At 46.6% G+C, this 20,950-nt stretch overlaps 1 protein-coding gene across 3 annotated transcripts in view; it reads left to right on the top strand.

Moving 5' to 3' along the window:
• Positions 1-767: 767 nt before the first annotated feature.
• CFAP46 (cilia and flagella associated protein 46) overlaps positions 768-20,950 on the top strand; it is a 2,698,259-nt gene continuing 2,678,076 nt past the window's right edge. For 2 of the 3 annotated variants that reach the window (XM_069611407.1, XM_069611408.1), the window contains exon 1: positions 768-930. The gene's annotated coding sequence lies outside the window, so the exon portion shown is untranslated. The remainder of the gene's footprint in view (positions 931-20,950) is intronic. The other variant, XM_069611409.1, reaches the window with a different exon arrangement.

The following is a 20,950-nucleotide window of genomic DNA, read 5'->3' on the forward strand; positions in this document are numbered from 1 at the left end:
CTAATTAGTGTCAACTAGAAAGGAGAAAATGGGTAGTTTTAATGGCTAGAATGCTGATTGAAATCAAATCCCAGCTCCATCGTTGTATGTTCTTGAGCAAACCATTGAATCCCGCTGTGCCTTATCGTCGAAAATTAGAACTCCCTTTAAAGAGATTTAATTCATAGGCTACATGATTCAAAAATACATTGCCCTGGATAATTGATATTTCATTCATGGCCCATCAAGATGTTATATTACAGGCACACACAACCCTGGGGCCCGACATATCGTTGGCTGCAATAACACAAATTAAAACCACCGCACTATTTAGAGTGAGGGTAGCATACTGTGAGGCTCAGGAGATACATAAGGCTTCATGAATAATTGTGTTCATTCTCATACTTTTAATGAAAAGTGCGGCTTCTCCTCTCAGTGAAAAAAATGCAGATTTCCAGCTGTCAATTGAAGAGCAGGGAATATTAAAGAAATGTTTATTTTGGAGACAAATTAGAGTTCATTTTGCAAGCACGTAATCCCAGTAGCTTTTGCTCTCCTGTGGCCATTGACTCACTATTTCAGAAGTTTCTACTCTCCCTCGCTCACCTGTTGTTTAAATAGAGCCTCGGATTTTCTGTCAAAACCTTCCCACCCCTCCTTTTCAAATATCACTCACTGGCTCTCACTTCCGACACCTTCCTGCAGGTATCGTCGGCCATGAGAGCGGGGGCCAATGGGAAGGCTAGCGCTCTCGTCCAATGGGAGTTGGCGGTGCCCAGAGACCACACAGTTCTGTGTGTACACGAGTCGTCCGGTTGCTAGGAGACCATGTTCGTTGTGAATTAAAGTGCAGTTTGTGGGTTCTTACTTGAGGCGGGGGATTTCATCTTTCGTGAACGCCGTGCCCTTTGACAGCGGGCTCTGCTGACGGGTTTTCTGTCTTCTAACAAGGTATCCTTTTTGTTGTGTGTTTCTCTTTGTGCTGCTGTGCCTTAGATTCTGTTGGTCAGGAGTCGTGCTAGGCAATGATTCGACAAGCCCGTGTACCCTAGCACGGCTCTTTCGGCACAAACGTTTGTGGGGATTGTAACCAGGCTCTGTGTCCTACGTATATCGCTGTAGCGCTTGAAATGTAGGGGTGAATATATGTGACATTGCCAACTTTTTTGCCAGCATGAAAATTGAAATAAATTTATTTTTCGAATGTCGGGATCTTCATTTCTACTAGCGAAGGGCTTGCTGGGTAATCTTCATTCCTCCTAATCACGTTCTTCCTCGTCGCAGTATTTACTCTTTGAGGAAAGCAGGCCAATAGATGGGTTGGTAACAACACTGCCCATAGCATTTCTTCTGCCACCACCACCTTTATTATGCTTCACACCTTAGTGTTCTGTAACCACCCCAACATTCTGAAACTGAATGCTGTGGATGGAAATGCATGAATTTTCGATCGGTAATTGTAATGGGTTGTTATGTATGACGTGCTTAATACCCAGAGGGTTGTAAGTGCAGACTCGACAGATGTCTGGTAATGGCAACCCCATGGCTTCCGTCCATAAAGCTGCCATTCCTCTCGTAGAGCTCACCTAAACCCCATCCAGCCACTCTATGTGGCTCAGCTTTGACCCCGCTTACATTCATGCCAACATTCTGTGACATGAAGGTGTTTGATATTTTATCACTATATGTACTAGGTATTCTCACATAAGAAGCAGAAGTGAATTGAGTGCAGGGATTTCTACGGACACAGGTCTGTGTGATCCTCGAGAGCCAATGGACCTTACAGGCTCTTCAAGGCTTATCAAAATGTCTCTGGTATCATGGTCTAAAATATGTGGACTTTATCCTCCAACCGCAGGTATTCTGAAAACTCTGTATCACCTTTCTCTCAGCTCCAGTGCCACTGAAGCTTTCAAATTCAACCAATGGCACACTTGATGTCAAGATACTGTTCAAATTTGAAAAGGGTTTATTCTTGTACAGAGTTAACACCAGGCTATTAACTGGGCAGAATATAAAATTCTCACAAAAACCAAATGCCCAGGCAACTTTCAGTTTGCCACAGAGACTCACTGCCCTTGCCCATTGCCGGCTCAATAGGTGTGGGTGCCCACTTCAACATAATGGTTGGGTACTCCCCTTGCTTATAGCGGAAAACAGTAGGAGGCACCTGTGAGGTGCATACATTACAAGTGAGACAAAGAAATACCGTTAGGGGTTAATGGCTTCCGATTATCACGAGATGGCCAGCTACCAGGGAGCTGAAAACACAAAAAACCTCTGAAAAGCTATAAATCCTATGTCAGCAAGTGCTTTCTGTGGAGGAACTGATGTGAAAAGGCAACAAGGTGATAACACTTCTGTATACCCCAAGGGAAGTGACGGATGTAAGGGCTCCCACAAATGCAGCTTGTAAGGTAAGCGCTGCAAAGAGTGCATTTAAAGCCCCAGAATGAAAGTAATATAGAGAGAAATATATTGCTGTGTCATAAAAATGCTGACTGGCAATGTGGGACAGATGCTGGCGACCCCCCTGAGGCTCATGGCACCTTTCAGCTAAAAAGGTGGAAAGGGTGTGATGCCACGATACTGATTTTTAGTGATGCCACTGTGCTTATGTCCGCAGGCAGCTTCCCACAATTAATACCTTTTGGGAGACGTGAGGCACGGTAGAGAAGTGCACAGTGAAGAACAAAGAGTATGAGCAGGACTGTATTGGCACAGTGCTTTCCCTCACAGGGGACCAGCAAATTTATAGTGCATGATTCAATCTTTTAAATAAAGTATTCAAGAAACTCCAAACTTGTCCATTGACTTCTTTGCGACCTTCACAAGCGATCTGTGCTCTAAATTTGGTGGAAAGTTTAATGAACAGGCTTTGTGCCCAAGGAACCCTGGGCGAGCACACTATGTGATTATAGCCAGGCAATGAACGTAACTTTGCACCTTATCCAGGCTGTCCTTGACACACCAATTATTAAATATTTAAAAAGTAACTAATTTACCTGCCTCAGAGATTGGAGATGTTTGCAGCTGTGTGTATACAGCATCGTGACTGACTGAAACTGGGAAGTTCAGAAGAGTTTCTGCAGCGAGACAGAGCACTGGTTCGAACCTCTGTACAAAGAATATTCATGATGAGGTCATGCAGGCAGCTCTGGGAGGCACGGGATGTGTGTGGCATCATGCTGATGCTTGCCTGGTCCTCACGGTGCCCAGGCACAGTGTCGGTTTCACAGTATGTCATGGCCAGGCAGCATGGCAACAACAATCAAATGAATGGGCCATTAACACGCCCACCTTCCAAAACACATGGAGCATGCTGCTTGTTGCTCACACTGGGCTGGCTGGCCCTTAGGCAGCCAGGCCTGGAGCCGTAAATTGGTAGGTTTTGACACCTAAATCTGTAGGTAGTAGGACTGCTTAAAAAGCAGTAGCCAACCAGCTGAATCGGTAGTGTTGGCACGTATGCTCTTATCCACTGGCTGATAGACTGTAGCCACTGAATCCTTTCCGCCTGAAGATGCCCCACCAAATGTTCAAAACAGACTGAGTGCCTCATGCCCTGTGTCCTCTCTAAATACACAAACACTGTTGTTTTAACATCCAGCGTCTGCCACCCTTCTTTCGCCTAAGTGCAGGGTCATGCAAAAAACCCTGGAAGCACCACCTCCAGTGACAGATGGACAGAGGGCAACCCACTGAGCCCATAGGTTACATACCAAAAGGCACCCATAAACCCTTTCTTCAAAAACTAATTGGAACAGCATATCACTGGAACCACATCCTGCCTCTAGCACCAATAAGAGAAAGTTCTCTAATGTCCGGAAGGGACTGGGAGGATAGATCAAGGGCAATGCATTTGACTTGGAAACAAGACGATGCAGAACAACACATGTTCCAATCCTGGTCCTGCGCTTAGAGACTGGTCTTCAATGAATTAATGAATGTCTATCATATGCCTTTTTGCTTGTTGGCCTCCAAGTGTCTTGCACTATGCCACCAGTTGCGATGTTAAACCTTGCCTTCTCCAGCCCTCTCTTTCTCTTTCCTTGCCACTTGTTTACTCTGCGCAACATGGGAGAAATACCTAGCACTACCAGGCCCTATCCTACTGAAATGCAGACATTAGCCATCTCTATCAATTGGGGAAACCTTCCCCTGTACTTGGGCTAAGAGAGATATTGGAGGCAGGGCTTATAACAGTCCTTCGGCCAAGGCATTGCCATGCCATTTATCTCCCAGACCCTTGAACTGTAAATCCTGCAAAGAACTTGGGCAGCTAGTCATTTTGTGGAATGGCAAAGATATCCACTAATGGAACCCCAACCCACTAATGAAACCCCAAAACTGCAACAAATCCTCTTGAGGATCTCTGGGTTTAATTCACAGGAAGAGACATGGAGTACTCTGCTCAGTCGACCTTGCTCTGATATTGTCTAGCCCTTTGATGTGGTATGCCCTGAGATACAACAGATTGCACTCTGCCCACATTCTTATTTCTTCTGCCACTAGATTCAGGGATGCTGAGCAAGACCTCCCCTGATGATTCATGTAGTCCATTTATCAGTTTTTTTTTAACCAATATCGGCTTTATCCGTACCTTTGGGGAGAACTAAATAGAGCCCTGAAAATCGCTTTCAGTTCCCTCCAATTAAAGAATTTGGTTTGCTTCCTGGGCTACTTATCTGCCCTGTGTCTGTATGTTCGGTGCCCTCCAACCCAGACTCCTGGTGTCTGATATAATTGTCTTCCCGAGGGCCAGGCCAGAAATATTCCTTTCAACAGGTTGGCTAACTGGTCTCACCACTGCAATCTGTGCTTCAGGAAGGCATAAACAGGAATTTGACGTCAAAGTCCTGTGACCCAGGGTAACTATGGTGTAGCAGATGGTTGATAAAAGGTCTGAGCTTTTGCCTCGGCTATGGCACCACAAATACGTGGATGCCATATGCCCCTGAAGCCACAGTACCCATCTTGCAGATACCCTTGCATTTTGTGGTGCAACTAAGTCTGTAGATTGGCTGCCCTTTCCTCTGGCAACAACACTGTCCCATTACAGTCCAAAATCCCTCCCTCCCTCCTCCTCGCCAATAAACTGCAGGTGTTGAGACTGGGCAAGATTCAATCTCTGCCTGTTGACTAGTAGACCCAACGTCCTCCGAGTTTTGCACAACTCTCTCAGTTGCTCCCTCTGAGAAGACAGTCATCCAGATAGGGAAACAAAATGTCCCCTTCTTGTGCAGATGGGCCAATACTGGACTCATTACATTGGTAAACGCCCTAAGTACCTTCTTCAAACCGAAATGTAGTACCTGAAACTGAAAACGGCATGCGACTACAGAGCATATCAGAAATTTCTGATAAGACAGATGAATCAGAACAGGATAGTGGACATCCTGTAAATGTGGATGCCCAAAAAAATCCTCCATGATCAAGAAAATAATTATTTGGTGAGTCTTCATCTTGAATGTTTTGGATGCCACAGACCTGTTCAGTCTCTTGAGATCCAATACAAAACTGAAGCATCCATTTGGCTCTGGGACCAAAAATATGATGGAGGAAAATCCCTTCCCCTCTTTCTGCTTGAGACACCCAGGATATTGCATTTTTCTTCCAAATATCCTGTTTTCCTTCCATCAAAGCCACTTGATGCTGCTTCCACGTGGGTATAGAGGTCTGCTCCTGACAAACTCTGAGATTGTACAAACTCTATCCTGTATCCCTTCCTTTCAACACTGTTGACCCACATGTCTGTAGATGTGCTCTCCCATTCTTTGTAGAACCATCAGAGCTGATCTTCCTCCGGCCTGGCATCAGGACTTCTGCGGCCCTCCTGACTGAAAGGTTTCCTTGGAAGATTGAGACCCACCTGGTTTGGTCTGGAAGCATGCCGAAAGCAGACGCTGGTCTCTGTTTGACTTCTAACATGTTTCTTCTGCCCCTGCCTGTTGGACCTTTTCCTGTTTAATATGTTTTTATTGAACAAACAAGAGTAAATCACCAAACGTTGGTAAAAAGGAAAATGATCAGAGGACCTGTGTATTATACATTGATGCATAAATTGAGACAATATATCAAAATATTGATAGGTGGAGAAAAGTAAATGGATAAAAAGAGATACATTGAATAAACCGGGTCAAGAATGGAGAGATTAAAATAATACATTACTGTCAAGTAATGAACATAAATGTGGATGGATAATTGCATTTTTGACTAACTGGCGGACAAACAAGAGACTGACACAAGGAAAAGGGATGGGGAGGAAAGGATACAATTTACAGATTGGTTCATATACAGTTAAGGATCTTGCAGTACATATGAACAATGGCAACAAAAAAAATTCATGTATTACAGACATAAGAAAAGCTTCATCAACGATGTGCAGACATACTATGATGATCCAAGTGATTGATAAAGGGAGCCCATTTCGAGTTGTATTTGGGGACAGTATCAAGATACAAAGCCATATAGTGTTCAGTTATATGCATGTGGCAGATTTATATTCCACTAGCCCCTAACTGAGATATTTTGAAAGTTTTTCCAATTGGCGGTAATGAGCTTGATGGCAATAGCAATAAAGAGGTCATATTTGATGGGGAGGAGGGATTCATCACTATTTACAGCAATCCTTCTTATTTTTAAGGGATAGAGGAACATGTATGTTAAAAATTGCTGCTAGGTATTTCGAGATTTCTTGCCATAGCCTGAACACAAATAGGCATTCATAAAACATATGCTCGTAAGGACCCGGAGTATTCCTGCATGACCAGCAGTTACCGTCAGATTGAATCTTAGTTTTTGTCAGTTTTAAAGGGGTGATGGATGCTCTGTGCATGAAGAAGATGTTTTGAGTGATGTTGGCAGAGGTGGAAACATATCTAATCCTAGACCAAAGCTGAGACCATGTATAATCACTGAAGGCCAGCCTACAATCAGTCTATCATTGGGATTGTATGAGCCATTTGATCGTAGGACAGTTGGCCGTGGTGAACAGTTTATAGAGTTTGGCAGCTCGAATGTCAGGGACCGTTGTAATTAGATGTCATTTTGTGGCGTCTGGTGACAGAACTTTGTTGTTGTGGGCTTGAAGACCATCCAGACGGGACCAACTTGTTGTGAAAGGTAAGTCCGAACGATGTAGAGTAAAGAATTAATGAGGTCTTGGAATGACGTAATGGTGTGTTCTTGTACAATCTGATAGATAAACATAATGCCCTTGGAGAGCCAGAATTTCCTATAAAATGATAAAGTGCCCTGTTATTAAACATAATGGACTTGTTATGTCACAAATAGGGGGATAGTTCTTGAGACAGGAATTTAATGGAAGAGAAGAGGAATGCTCTTCGGGCTGATTTGGAAGCTTTGATCGAGTCGGAGAGCATAGTAAACGAGCTATTAGTGAGATAAAATATGTCAGCAAGATTGTAAGGGGAAAGTAACTGCTTTTCAATTATCAACCAGGAGGGTGGGTCCTTTACATCAATAGGGAAAAACCAGAAGCAGGTTTTAAGTGTGAAAGCGTAATCATAAAGTTTGAAGTCTGGAAATCTGACACCACCTGTTTCATAAGGGGCTTTGAGCTTGTTGCCTGCAATTCTTTTGATTTTGCCTTTTCGCCATAGGACATTGAGCAAAATTGAGTTGACGGATTTGAAAAATGTGGTAGCGAGAGGTACTGGAAGCATCTGTAAATAGTTTAGCACAATAGGGGAAAACATCATCTTAATAGTGTCCACGTGACCCCACCAGGATAAATAAAGAGGGGACCAGGTGGAGGATAAATCTTTAAGCCTGTTGAGTAAGGTGTCTACATTTATTTTGATAGTACTGATAACCGAGGAAGCATATCATAAGCCTAAATACTTGAAGGAATGATTGCACCATTTAAAGCCAAAGACATCTAATTCATGTTTGAGGCAGTACGAATTTAGGGGTAAAAGTTATGATTTGTCTCTATTGAGTTTATACCCTGATACAGATGAGAAATCTTGAAGTCTAAACAGCAGATAGGGGAAGAGGTGTTTGGGATTTTTCATAAGAAACACAATATAATCTGCATAAGCAGCTATCTTGGTTTCATAGGTGCAGGATGCAATTCCAGGAATATTTTTGTCAGATTGTATGAGCTCTAAAAAGGGGTTTGAGGGACAGAACATATCGAATGGGGGGAAAAAGGGCAACCATGCGTAGTTCCTTTTTCTCCTTACAAAGAAGAGGACTGACCATTTATACAGATCAAGGATTTGGCGTTGTTAAGATGGATTTCTGAACTCTGACCCGGAGGGGCAGAGGTTCAGAAGGCCAGCCTAGTTTCTTGGAACAGGTTAACCTCTGGACAAGCCAGACCAATCAGGGTAGCGATGGCGGAGGTCAAGAGTAAGCCTCAAGAGGGGTGAGGGTGACTGAATGTCATGATCTCTGCTTCCAAAAGATCAGGACTTGCCCGACTCCCTTGGAAGCAGACCCATAACCCCGGTTCCGAGTGCCAGCCAGTCCCAATTGGGACCTTTTGGACCATGTCCTGGTGCCAGTGGCACCAGGCTCATAAAGATGCCCAGTCCCAGCGCTGGAAGCGCCGGGCTCATAATGCTTGGGTGGACTTACCTGCAGCAGACCATGCTGCTTACTTTCCTGCCAGTTGAACCCCTGATCCTCTTCTGTTTGGGACTACTTTTCCTGTTGGGTGGGGCAGGAGCCACTCCCTAGGTTCAGAACACTGGAACTCTTCTGGAAAGCAGGAACTCTTTTCTTACCTAGGCGTGGCTGTGGAAGGAGACACCTAAGCACTACAGGAGGCTATTTAAACCACACCCGATGGATGAATCTTGCTTTGCGTTATTCTGCATTCTCTGCAGCAGAACGCTCATCGTGTCTTCTGCTTCTGATCCTGGGCCTAAGGGAACAAAGGCTTACCATCCTGGAATCCAGTCTTCAGCAGCACCTGTAAAGACAAAGAAAGAACAGGTTAGCACTACGGTCTTCAGTGGCAGCGCATCTCTTACCTGGTCCATCGGCTGTCACCAACGCCTCGCGCTGCATTCTGGCATCTGAAAGACAAAGGCGTACCTACTCTTCGCATGCTCCGGAGGTCTTCGCACTGCATCCCGCATCTGAAAGACAAAAGAAGGTGCTTTTAAAGACATTGGGCAACTTTATTACTCACGTGCCATTACTCCTTCCCACGCCGAATCCAGCGGGTATTCCAGCACCCTTCAGCTTCTCTAAAGCTCCGAAACTTGTACCTGCAAGATAAAAGGGACAGTTAGTGCGCATCGTGAAGCAGGCTACAAGCGCTTACTTACGTGCTTCCAGGCGCTTCTATTCCTCACGCGGTTTCGATCCTCAACTCTCATCAGCCCGCCATCCGCCATCGCCGGAACCCTGCAAAACAAGAGATATCATTACAAAAGACTTTTAAGACATTTGAAGTGCCCAGAACTTACCGTTCATGCAGTTAACGACGGACAGCAGTCCTCTGAGGTCAAGAGGCCTGCACCCTTATCCAGTGAAGAAACTGGTTACGGCACCCTGCTCCGAGGCAGATGGAGAGCTCGGCGTTCACTTACCTAAGGTGAGGGCGTTAACCTTTGGGGTTCTACAGGAGAAGAGAAAGGGAAGAGGAGAGAGGCACCCAATAACCCCAGTTCATTAATCCCATATTTTCTATCTGCAGACATCTTACTCTTTGAGTCAGACATACAGTGCACAGAGGTCCAGCCCAAAGAGCCAACCGTGTGTTACACATCACCTTTGAAGATACGGCATTCACCCAGTCAAGACCGGCGCCTCTGCGGGAATCAGGTGAGCGTTACAGAACGCAAAGCCTACCGCAAAACTCCCACCCAGGCGCTATGGAAACCTCGGATACCGACCAGCTAGCCCAGTTACTTGGGGAACTAAGAGCAGAAGTGCAGGCAGCCCGTCAGGAAACGAATGCTCTAAGAAGGGAACTGATTATTTCCAAGGAGCGAACAGACAATCTCGCTAGACAATTGCTACAGTCACAAGCCGGACAAACTCCGTTACCCGCATCAGGGGCAAATCTTCCTTCAACATCCTCTACGAACCCAGTGCAGATCAACCTAACTGGGAATGTACCTCTGGCTCCGCCCGAACGATTTTCTGGTGACCCAAAGAGGTTTGCAGTATTTATTAACCAGTGCCGGTTGCACTTCTTATGCCGGCCAGCAGCCTTTCCAACTGATCAAGCTAAGGTAGCTTTCGTGCTTTCGTACCTTAGTGGCAATGCGGCAGACTGGTCGATCCCTCTAGTTAATCAAGATGATCCGGTTCTCCATGATTTTCAAGCTTTTCAGCTCAGTATGGAAAAACTGTTTGCAAGAGATTCACAGGGGCAGGCCTTGGACAATGAGCTCCTTTCATTGCGACAGGGTAATCAAGACATTTTGGCTTATATTGCGTCTTTCAACAGACTGATAGTGGAAACTCGATGGCCTGAGGACAAAAGGATTACGCTGTTTTATAGAGGTCTACGTGGAGAGCTCAAAGATGTTAGCCCAAGTAGTGAATCCCCCGCAAGACTGTTCGGACTATATTGACTTAGTCGTTCAAATTGACCACAGACTGCAGAACAGGAAGGCCGATCGTTCCAAGTTTGATGCTCGAGTATTTTCCAAACCACCAACTCCTACCAAAGGAGTAGACTCCGGGGAACCCATGCAAATAGGGGGCCTGAAAGGACCACTAACACAAAAGGAGCGGGAAAGGAGAAAACGGCTGCAATTATGCCTCTATTGCAGGAACTCGGGGCACTTTCTTCGAGACTGTCCGGTGAAACCAGCCAAGAAGGCAGTAGGAGCTGCAGTTACCAGGGTCAAAAACTCTGAGCAGGGAAACGACCTCGCCCGACAAGAATAGAGGTCCTCTTGCTGAGCGTTAAAACCAGTTCCGTGACCTCGCATTTCGTGATACCTATGGTCCTCATTAGCCCTGAACATCCGGATCGATTACATGCGATTGAAGCTTACGTCGACAGCGGTGCCATCGGCAATTATGTGGATCATGAAATGGTTTTGAGGATGAATCTGACTCTTTGTCCAAAGGCTGTAAAGGACGTCATTACTACGGTGGATGGTACGGAGATAGCCTCCGGACCAGTAACGCATACCACCCAAGAAGTGACGCTAGTAAGTCAAGATGGACACCATGAGAAGATCATGTTCGATGTGATCAAGTCCCCTCAGTTCCAGATTATTCTAGGAATTCCTTGGTTAGAGAAGCACAATCCTCAGATCGATTGGCGAGCAAGAACAGTTCAGTTTCCAGAATGTGTGTCTACTTGTCACCCTCGACCTGGTGTTGCACTGGCAGCAATTTCCTCGGAGGCTTCCCAGTTACCTCCTGAATACCTAGAATTCCAAGATGTTTTCCGGAAGGATCAGGCTAACTCTCTACCTCCTCATAGGTCTTATGACTGCCAGATAGACCTGATACCTGGATCTACTCCTCCTTGTAGTAGAATTTATGCCCTCACCGAGCCTGAGAATCTTCACCTCCGACAATACCTGGATGAATACCTAGCGAATGGGTTTATTCGTCCTTCCAAGTCCCCTGCTTCCTCAGCTTTGTTCTTCGTTCCAAAAAAAGAAGGGGACCTTAGAACTTGTATAGATTATCGCGCCCTGAACCAGATCACCGTTAAGAATAGATATCCGTTACCTTTGATCCCTGAACTCCTGGACCAAGTCAGAAAAGCATGCATATATACAAAGCTGGATCTTAGAGGAGCCTACCACTTCGTACGAGTAAAAGAGGGCGATGAATGGAAGACGGCCTTCCGCACCAAGTATGGGCTATTTGAATATCAGGTCATGCCCTTCGGACTTTGCAATGCCCCGGCCGCCTTTCAATATTTTATGAACGATGTCCTCAGAGAGCTCATAGATGTGTGTGTTGTTGTTTACATTGACGACATCCTCGTTTATTCTTCATCGGAAACTGAACATCGGAAACACATGAAAATGGTCCTCGAGAGATTGCGTCAACACAAACTTTTCGCTAAGTTGGAAAAAATGTGTTTTCAACGTGACTGAAGTTGAATTCTTGGGATTCATATTATCACCTAGCGGAGTGCGTATGGATTCAAAGAAGGTCGATGCAATTCTCAAATGGCCATCGCCATCCTCCGTAAAAGGTGTTCAAAGCGTGTTAGGCTTCGCTAACTTTTACCGCAGGTTTATCCCCGAATTCTCTCGAATAGTCCAGCCCATCACCGCCTTGTTAAAGAAAAACAAACGTTTTGAATGGTCTACCGAGGCGGAACAAGCTTTCCAGAATTTGAAGACTAGATTTATCTCTGCACCGATCTTAAAACATCCTCGCCCAGAACTCCCCTACATCGTTGAAACTGATGCTTCGAGCCTTGCCATGGGGGCAGTTCTATCACAAAAGGACCCAGTAACCAATCAGTTGCATCCCGTGGCATTTTGGTCCCGCAAATTCTCGCCTCCTGAAGTCAATTACACTATTACTGATAAGGAACTTCTAGCTATCAAGTCCGCCTTTAAGGCTTGGCGGCATTATCTTCTGGGGGCCCGACACACCGTTACTGTGATTACAGATCACCGAAACCTGCAATATTTGAAAACTGCAAAAGCTCAATCCTCTAGGCAACTCCGTTGGGCACTATTCTTTGCCGAGTTTGACTTCATAATTACCTATCGACCTGGTACAAAAAACGGTAAAGCTGATGCCCTTTCTCGGATGGGAGTGGAAGAACATTTGATCAATCCTAAACCTGTACCTATCATTCCCGAACAAAGAATTCTAGGTGTAATCGCCACACAATCCATAGAGGAAGTTAAGGATAAAGCCAGGCTACTGGTAACTCCAGCAGACATACAGAATTGGCATCTGCAGGGAAAGGACTTTACGGTGAAGGACAACCTATTATATTTCCAAGAACGGTTATACCTGCCCAGCACAGATTTACAGAAAAAGGTAATCTCTTGTTATCACGATTCTTTAATGGAAGGACATCCCGGTATGACCAAGACCTCGGAAAAGGTCAAGCGCTACTTCTGGTGGACGTCTTCGGAACAAAGAAATCCGAGACTTTATAATGTCCTGTGGAGTATGCGCCCAAAACAAGAGTCAAAAGGAAAAACCAGCCGGCCTCTTACGCCCTATTGACATCCCGCCTCGCCCTTGGCATACGCTTTCTATGGACTTCATCACCGATCTACCTCCATGCTCCGGATACAATACGATCCTAGTAATCGTGGACCTATTCTCTAAGATGGCGCATTTCATTCCACTCAAAGGCTTACCAACAGCAGCAACTCTGGCCCGAGAATTTCTCGAAAACATCGTCCGACTGCACGGTTTTCCTTCAGTTCTAATTTCGGATCGAGGTAGTCAATTTATTTCTCATTTTTGGCAAAGTTGCTGTCGGTCGGCTCAAATTGATGTGAGACTTTCGACCAGCCACCACCCTCAAACCGACGGACAAACCGAGAGGACCAATCAAACTCTGGAACAGTATTTGCGCTGCATGCTACAACAAACTGAAAAAACTTGGAAAGATATCCTTTGGATAGCCGAATATGCCTACAATAACTCTGTCCACTCGGGAACTGGGAAGACCCCGTTTTTTCTTTTATACGGTAGTCACCCTCGAACCTCGGAGTTGGATCCACTCCAAGATCTTGGAACACCAGCAGTAGACCACCTGCATTCTACAATCACCCAAGCCTTTAAGGAAGCCGTTTCTCACCTTCAAAGGGCTAAAGAACAATACAAGAAAGGAGCAGACCAACATCGGAAGGAAGCCCCCCAATATCAAGTAGGAGATCAAGTCTGGTTATCCACCAAATATCTACCTCTAAAAGGACCACGCACATTCAACCCAAGATACCTTGGTCCCTATTCCATCGCTACCATAGTAAATCCAGTAGCGGTCAAGTTGGACTTGCCCCCTCACATGAAGATCCATCCGGTCTTCCACATCTCTCTATTAAAACCCGTGCAACCTCAAACCCGACTAACTACATCTCCAAAACCTATTCTAGTTGATGGAGAACTCGAGTTTGAAGTCAAAAGCATCCTGGATTCCAAGATCTCCAAATCTAAACTATTTTACCTGATTGACTGGAAAGGCTACGGTCCCCAAGAAAGATCCTGGGAACCTGCAGAATATGTCCACGCGCCTCGTCTAATCAAAAGATTTCATCGAACATTTCCTAACAAGCCAAAACCCCCGGAGAAGCCCGGTTTGGGAGGGGCCTTGAGGGGGGGTGCTGTCATGATCTCTGCTTCCAAAAGATCAGGACTTGCCCGACTCCCTTGGAAGCAGACCCATAACCCTGGTTCCGAGTGCCAGCCAGTCCCAATTGAGACCTTTTGGACCCTGTCCTGGCACCAGTGGCACCAGGCTCAAAAAGATGCCCAGTCCCAGCGCTGGAAGCACCGGGCTCATAATGCTTGGGTGGGCTTACCTGCAGCAGACCATGCTGCTTACTTTCCTGCCAGTTGAACCCCTGATCCTCTTCTGTTTGGGACTACTTTTCCTGTTGGGTGGGGCAGGGGCCACTCCCTAGGTTCAGAACACTGGAACTCTTCTGGAAAGCAGGAACTCTTTTCTTACCTAGGCGTGGCTGTGGAAGGAGACACCTAAACACTACAGGAGGCTATTTAAACCACACCCGATGGATGAATCTTGCTTTGCGTTATTCTGCATTCTCTGCAGCAGAACGCTCATCGTGTCTTCTGCTTCTGATCCTGGGCCTAAGGGAACAAAGGCTTACCATCCTGGAATCCAGTCTTCAGCAGCACCTGTGAAGACAAAGAAAGAACAGGTTAGCACTACGGTCTTCAGTGGCAGCGCATCTCTTACCTGGTCCATCGGCTGTCACCAACGCCTCGCGCTGCATTCCGGCATCTGAACGACAAAGGCTTACCTACTCTTCGCATGCTCCGGAGGTCTTCGCACTGCATTCCGGCATCTGAAAGACAAAAGCTTACCAGCTCTTTGCACGCTCCGGAGGCCTTCGGCGCTGCATCCCGCATCTGAAAGACAAAAGAAGGTGCGTCTAAAGACATTGGGCAACTTTATTACTCACGTGCCATTACTCCTTCCCACGCCGAATCCAGTGGGTATTCCAGCACCCTTCGGCTTCTCTAAAGCTCCGAACTTGTACCTGCAAGATAAAAGGGACAGTTAGTGCGCATCGTGAAGCAGGCTACAAGCGCTTACTTACGTGCTTCCAGGCGCTTCTATTCCTCACGCGGGTTCGATCCTCAACTCTCATCTGCCCGCCATCCGCCATCGCCGGAACCCTGCAAAACAAGTGATATCATTACAAAAGACTTTTAAGACATTTGAAGTGCCCAGAACTTACCGTTCGTGCAGTTAACGACGGACAGCAGTCCTCTGAGGTCAAGAGGCCTGCACCCTTATCCAGTGAAGAAACTGGTTACGGCACCCTGCTCCGAGGCAGATGGAGAGCTCGGCGTTCACTTACCTAAGGTGAGGGCGTTAACCTTTGGGGTTCTACAGGAGAAGAGAAAGGGAAGAGGAGAGAGGCACCCAATAACCCCAGTTCATTAATCCCATATTTTCTATCTGCAGATATCTTACTCTTCGAGTCAGACATACAGTGCACAGAGGTCCAGCCCAAAGAGCCAACCGTGTGTTACACATCACCTTTGAAGATACGGCATTCACCCAGTCAAGTCCGGCGCCTCTGCGGGAATCAGGTGAGCGTTACACTGAAAGCCTGCAATGAGCACACAAAGCAAGGACACTTACAAATTACTCCAGACAGGTGTGATATTAAAAATAAAGACATATTTATTACAAGGCCTTTGTAACATCGACCATAGCAAAGAATCGCAATAATACTAAAGTAAACCAACACATCACAATCAATACAATATATATACAAGACCGAGGGGTCTAAGGAGTTAGGAGCACGTAATATGTAGACCAGCTAGATGGGGAGGAAAACCGGCAGTGCAAGTAATCATTAGACCCAGTTCGACATCTGAAATACACCTAACTAGGAGGAAGTCTGAGCCCTACGAAGAGAGGAGCCTTGTGCTCAAAAGTACCTGCACGCGCTGGTGCCAATGGACAAAAGGGGGCCTCTTCGAGGATATCAGGCAGTTCAGGAAGGTGAATGGAGCGATGCAGAACAAGTCCCCACTACTCAAGCAGGGCCTCCACTTGTGGGCAGAGGCAGGGTGAGAGTGCGGGATAGAGTTGCTAGTTCGTAACAGCGGTAGAAAAGAAACGGGCTCCTGCGCGAGGGGCCACCGGTTGGGGTATGGACTACTCACCGGTCCCCCGACGCAGGCAGACCCAGACTTCTCCAGTTCAGTTCACGTTGCTGGCATGTTCAGCTGCGATGACCAGCACGTCTTGACACCGTGTAGATTCTGCATAGCAGGATGCAGGGTAGAGGGTGTCCCAAATGCAGCGGACGTGCACAGGTTGTTACCACAGCAGGGCAACACGGCAACCGTGTTTACTCTGGTCCGGGCGCACTCGTCTCACTTCAGACTTGGGAATGCCAAGGGTACGGAATTCAGTGTGAGGGTGCCGTGGATGCAGAGCAAGCAGTGGACCAAGTTTCGAGGGCTTCCCGGAAACGGCGGCGGTGACAGAGCAAAAGCGTCCTGCGTAAGCTGGTCAGCCCACTGGTTGGCCCAGGGACACTTCCGAAGAGGCTTACTTGCAGGGTTTGATGAAGGTGCCGGGAATAGTTGAGCCCACTATTCCAATGGGTCGAAGCGCCTTCGCAGACCTTCTAGGATGATCAGATGCAGAGGGGCCTCACAGGACGACAGCGGTTCAGGGTGCCAAACCTTCAGCGGGTCACCAGCGGTTCCTCGACTCAGCATCTTGTTGCAGGATACTTGGCTCCTTATCCGTTGTTCGGTGTGAACTCAGGAGAACGACCTGGCAGTGGTGTTTTCAGCCTCCTCTTATCCAAAGTTCCCTTCGCGCAAAAAACGGAGAGGACCCAATGGAGGTCTGCTCACAAACACTCACACCATACGTGGACCTATCACGGACCATGGTGGTCCCAGGCATTCAGGACACTCCAGACTCTCTGGCACCCAGGATGTGTATTGGGAACAGACATCCCAGCCCACATCCTGGAGGCACACACAAGGCATGCAGAAGCCAGCGAAAGCGTGTTTCGCGGGAAAGTGCATGACCAAATAAGGACTGCCCCGGGTCGGCTTGACCTGGGGGAAGGTGAAGGGGCAAGACGGTCAGCAGACAGGACAAAGAAACTCGTGGCATGGCCATTTTGGAGCCAGGCCACTTACTCGTGCCAAACACGGTAAGCACGGATAACATGGCGAAAACGGGTTCAAAACACAAGAGAAACGATAGCTGCCACCAGTCCTGTCCGTGACACACTTGCACAGTTCATAATAAGTCCAGCGAGAGGTTTCTAGGGCCTTTGGAATGACTAGAGACCCAAGAGCGCGGTAAAGTAAGTTAGAGTGCACTCTTGTTTCATGTCACACAAAAGCTGCAACATGAGGAAAGGACTAAGGGAAACAAAGTCTCCCAGTACTGACTGTTTTAAGGGCATGTCAGTTTCCCCATAAGAATTGAGCGAAAGCCCAGAGGAGTGGGGCGGAAGGCTGCGCTTCTCTGGCAAAGTCTAGATCAGGGTGTAAAACAGCAAAAAGTTTGGGGGTTGCCACATGGAGGGAAAATTGCATACAATTATGAAATCTTTCCTAACAGGCGTCAGAGTACAGAAGTTTGACCACGGATATGAAGCCATCCCCACCTCCATGGCATCGTATAGCTTGGAACATATAGTCCTAATTGACCCGATCAAGGCCTTTTCTCTATCTAAGGCGATGGCGGCATAGCCCGATTTGTTTTTATCCTGTGAAATAATATGAAGGGAATTAATCAGGAGTCTAGCATTGGCCAAAATGTTTCTACCTTTGACATATCCTACCTGGTCAGATTTAACGAGCCTGGGGACGTAGGATTTAATTCTATTGGCGATAACTTTGTCAAATACTTTACTTTCTACATTTATGAGTGATATGGATCTATAATTCTTTGGCAGATCTAGGTATTTGTCGGTTTTAGGAATAAGGATAAGGAGGGCCTCAGAAAAGGTTCCAGATGAGGAGCCTTTAGAATTAAAGGAGGAGTTAAGGGTGTAGGTGCCTTTCCCCGGCTTACTACGTGTGAGAGAAAAAATAAAATAGCAAACACAACCCCTTGTCGGGGAAAGAGGCACTGAGACCCGGCTGCAAGAGTTCAAAGGATGGTTTATTTCTCCAGCTAGGAAATAACCCAAAAAACCCCAAAACTCTCCCTCATCTCATTACATCATTCTTGTATTTATATTAGTTAAAGTAACTCTAACAAAAAATGCTATATGGACCCGATTGGCCAGACGGTGTGGTGCTGTAGGTTTGGGTAGCATCTCTTCCTCCTGGTTGGCTGAGTAGCTGACGGACGTCAAACATCTTGTGCTCCATGCAGGTCAGGGTCCGGTCAAAGTGGTCACTACCTAAGCTAATATGTTACACACTAAATAACAAATTATTTAAAACTGCTACTTGTCACATTTCTACATAAGTCACACACAATGATTATTGTTAGTACAATTAGGTCATTCGTGGCTTTAATTGAAGGCCTTGACCTTTATTGTGCATGTAAAAGAATCAGGCTATGTTTCGCATCTCTTCTAGGTTTCAAACTCATTAGTACAAGTAAAAACATATATAGTAGTAAAAATGCTTAAGGTTAGTAGTGGGTGTGTTGGGTGGGTTTCCCAGCACAGGTGAGGGTCTGACACTTGAAAGAAATACCTTATAGGGGGTGCAGGGTCAGGATGGCAATAAATTGTTCTAATGGGGGTGGGTGGCTTGCACGTTTATGAGGACGAATCGAGCAGAAAGTGCTTAGCTCATCCTGGTTCACATGCCGGTTCTCAGACGAACAGTGATCTCAGAGGAAGAAAACTGTAGCAAATTGATTGTTGCAACTTTCTCCAGCTTCAGCGTGAGAATGGAAGCGCAGAGCTTTCCTTCGCAGGGGGAGTGCAAGGGTGGGGGCCAGCCAGCTGCCTGCACGCCTTGTGTGTGTGTCTTTGTCCTTGGCTGCTGCTGTGGAAGGGGAGCTGAGCATTGCTGTACTATCGCAGTGAGGCCTGTTTACCCAAGATGGAGTCGAAAGGGGGCACAAAAGATGGATGCCCCGTGTCCTGCTCAGTAGTCCCATCTATGTGGCAGTCAACCGTGGTTAACTTTACATAAGGGCAAGGGGCAATCCCACTACCGGAGGCATGCGGTCCAAGCCTTGTACTGAGGAGCGTACGACGCGAGGGGGGCCTGAGGACCCCTCGCTCCCATACATTCCCCCCTTTCGTTACATCTAAAGTAACAAACTACTTTATCTCGTTCTTTCCGTTCTCCCTTCGGTAGCGCTCTGCTTCAGCAACAGCCTCATCCCAAGCAGGTGTACCCTTTATTGGCATCCATGCTTTGCACACACTTCTTAAGCTGTTACCTCTTCTTGCGTATTCTTCTGGGGTGACCATTAAGTATATCCCACCATCCCCATCTAAATCTATCCAAACCTCGTTATACCGCAGCAAGTTCTTTGGTTCTCTAATGGTAGTGTAATGTAGATTATCGACCACGTCCCCATACTGTCTATAAGTGGCAGTCATCCTATACTGTGGTGTGGTGTATTCTCCGGTTTGTACTTGGGCATCTATCATGGTAGCCACCGTTGTCTGTCGGCCCACGGTTACCATCATCATTGCTGAATTAGGCACATTATTTTCACAGCATCTTAGTCCCAGTTGGCACACACAGAATATGAGGAGAAGAAAGACTATGATGGAAATGATTATCTTTGCTGCGATGTCCACCCATGATGGTATCCAGCTGAACAGATCGTCGAACCACGTGTTGTCTACTCCACCTTCTGCTCTCATTCTTTCTCCTAAATTATGCACTGCTGTTATCACATGTGACAGTGTCCCGTTATCAGCATCGGAAGTTGGTACGAACGTGCAACACGCCTCCCCAATTTTTTTGCAAACACCACCGTCCATCGCTGTGATAAGATCTAAGACATATCTGTTTTGCATCGTCATCAGGCGCAGTGCACGGAGCTCTATTTTTATGATGTTGAATCCTTCTTCAGTGTCGTTAGCCAGCTAGATGAGCTCCCAGCATGTTATCTGCAGCCATTTCGCGTTTGCCCTTGCTTGAACGCCTGGTGCTAGGAACGATGCAAACAATGTTTCTGCAGATGAGAAAAGCTTATACTGTTGTGGAATTTCAGCAAGGAGTTCTGACGATTTGGACGAAATATAATTGGATCTTTTGCTGCGTGACAACTTAGTTTTCAAGGTTTCTTTTGACAATAGTTCATATGCTGGGGGCTCTGTGATTGTCTCATCGGGCGCTGTCGATGGTTCAGCCGAATGCCCTACTGCCGTTGTGTCAGCCGAAGGCCTTGCTGTAAACTGGAGGTGGCTCTCTGGTATCACCAATAGTGCTGAGTGAAGTGTGGCTAGGGCACAAGTGCCCCTCCAGGATGCTGGGAGATGCAGGTAAGCTTGTTTGCCACAGATCCAGCATATGTCCATTAATGCAGCAGTACCTTTTTTCATGACTGCCATTATTAAAGTCTTATTGCACTGCCGCACGGTTCCCATGTTCACCTTCCCTTCTCCATGGAAGCAAAGTTTGTGCGGTATTTCCTTTTGAATCTTTATGGGTCCCTCCAGGGGTGTGACCCATGTCAGCTTGGTGATATGCTGTGACCAGATGGGGATGCACGTTTCCTTTGCCCATTCGTATGTTTCATCTGGCAGCCCTCGAAGCCCCTCAGCTTTGCATTCAATCGTTTCATCATGCCACTTGTCATCTGCATATCTTGTCCCTTTTATAACGAAAAATGGCTCCTGGAGGCAGATTACTCCTTGTCGTCTGCTGGTGCAAG

Source organism: Ambystoma mexicanum, chromosome 8 (genome assembly GCF_040938575.1).
Source record: "Ambystoma mexicanum isolate Mex_15411 chromosome 8, UKY_AmexF1_1, whole genome shotgun sequence".
NCBI classification, from domain to species: Eukaryota; Metazoa; Chordata; class Amphibia; order Caudata; family Ambystomatidae; genus Ambystoma; species Ambystoma mexicanum.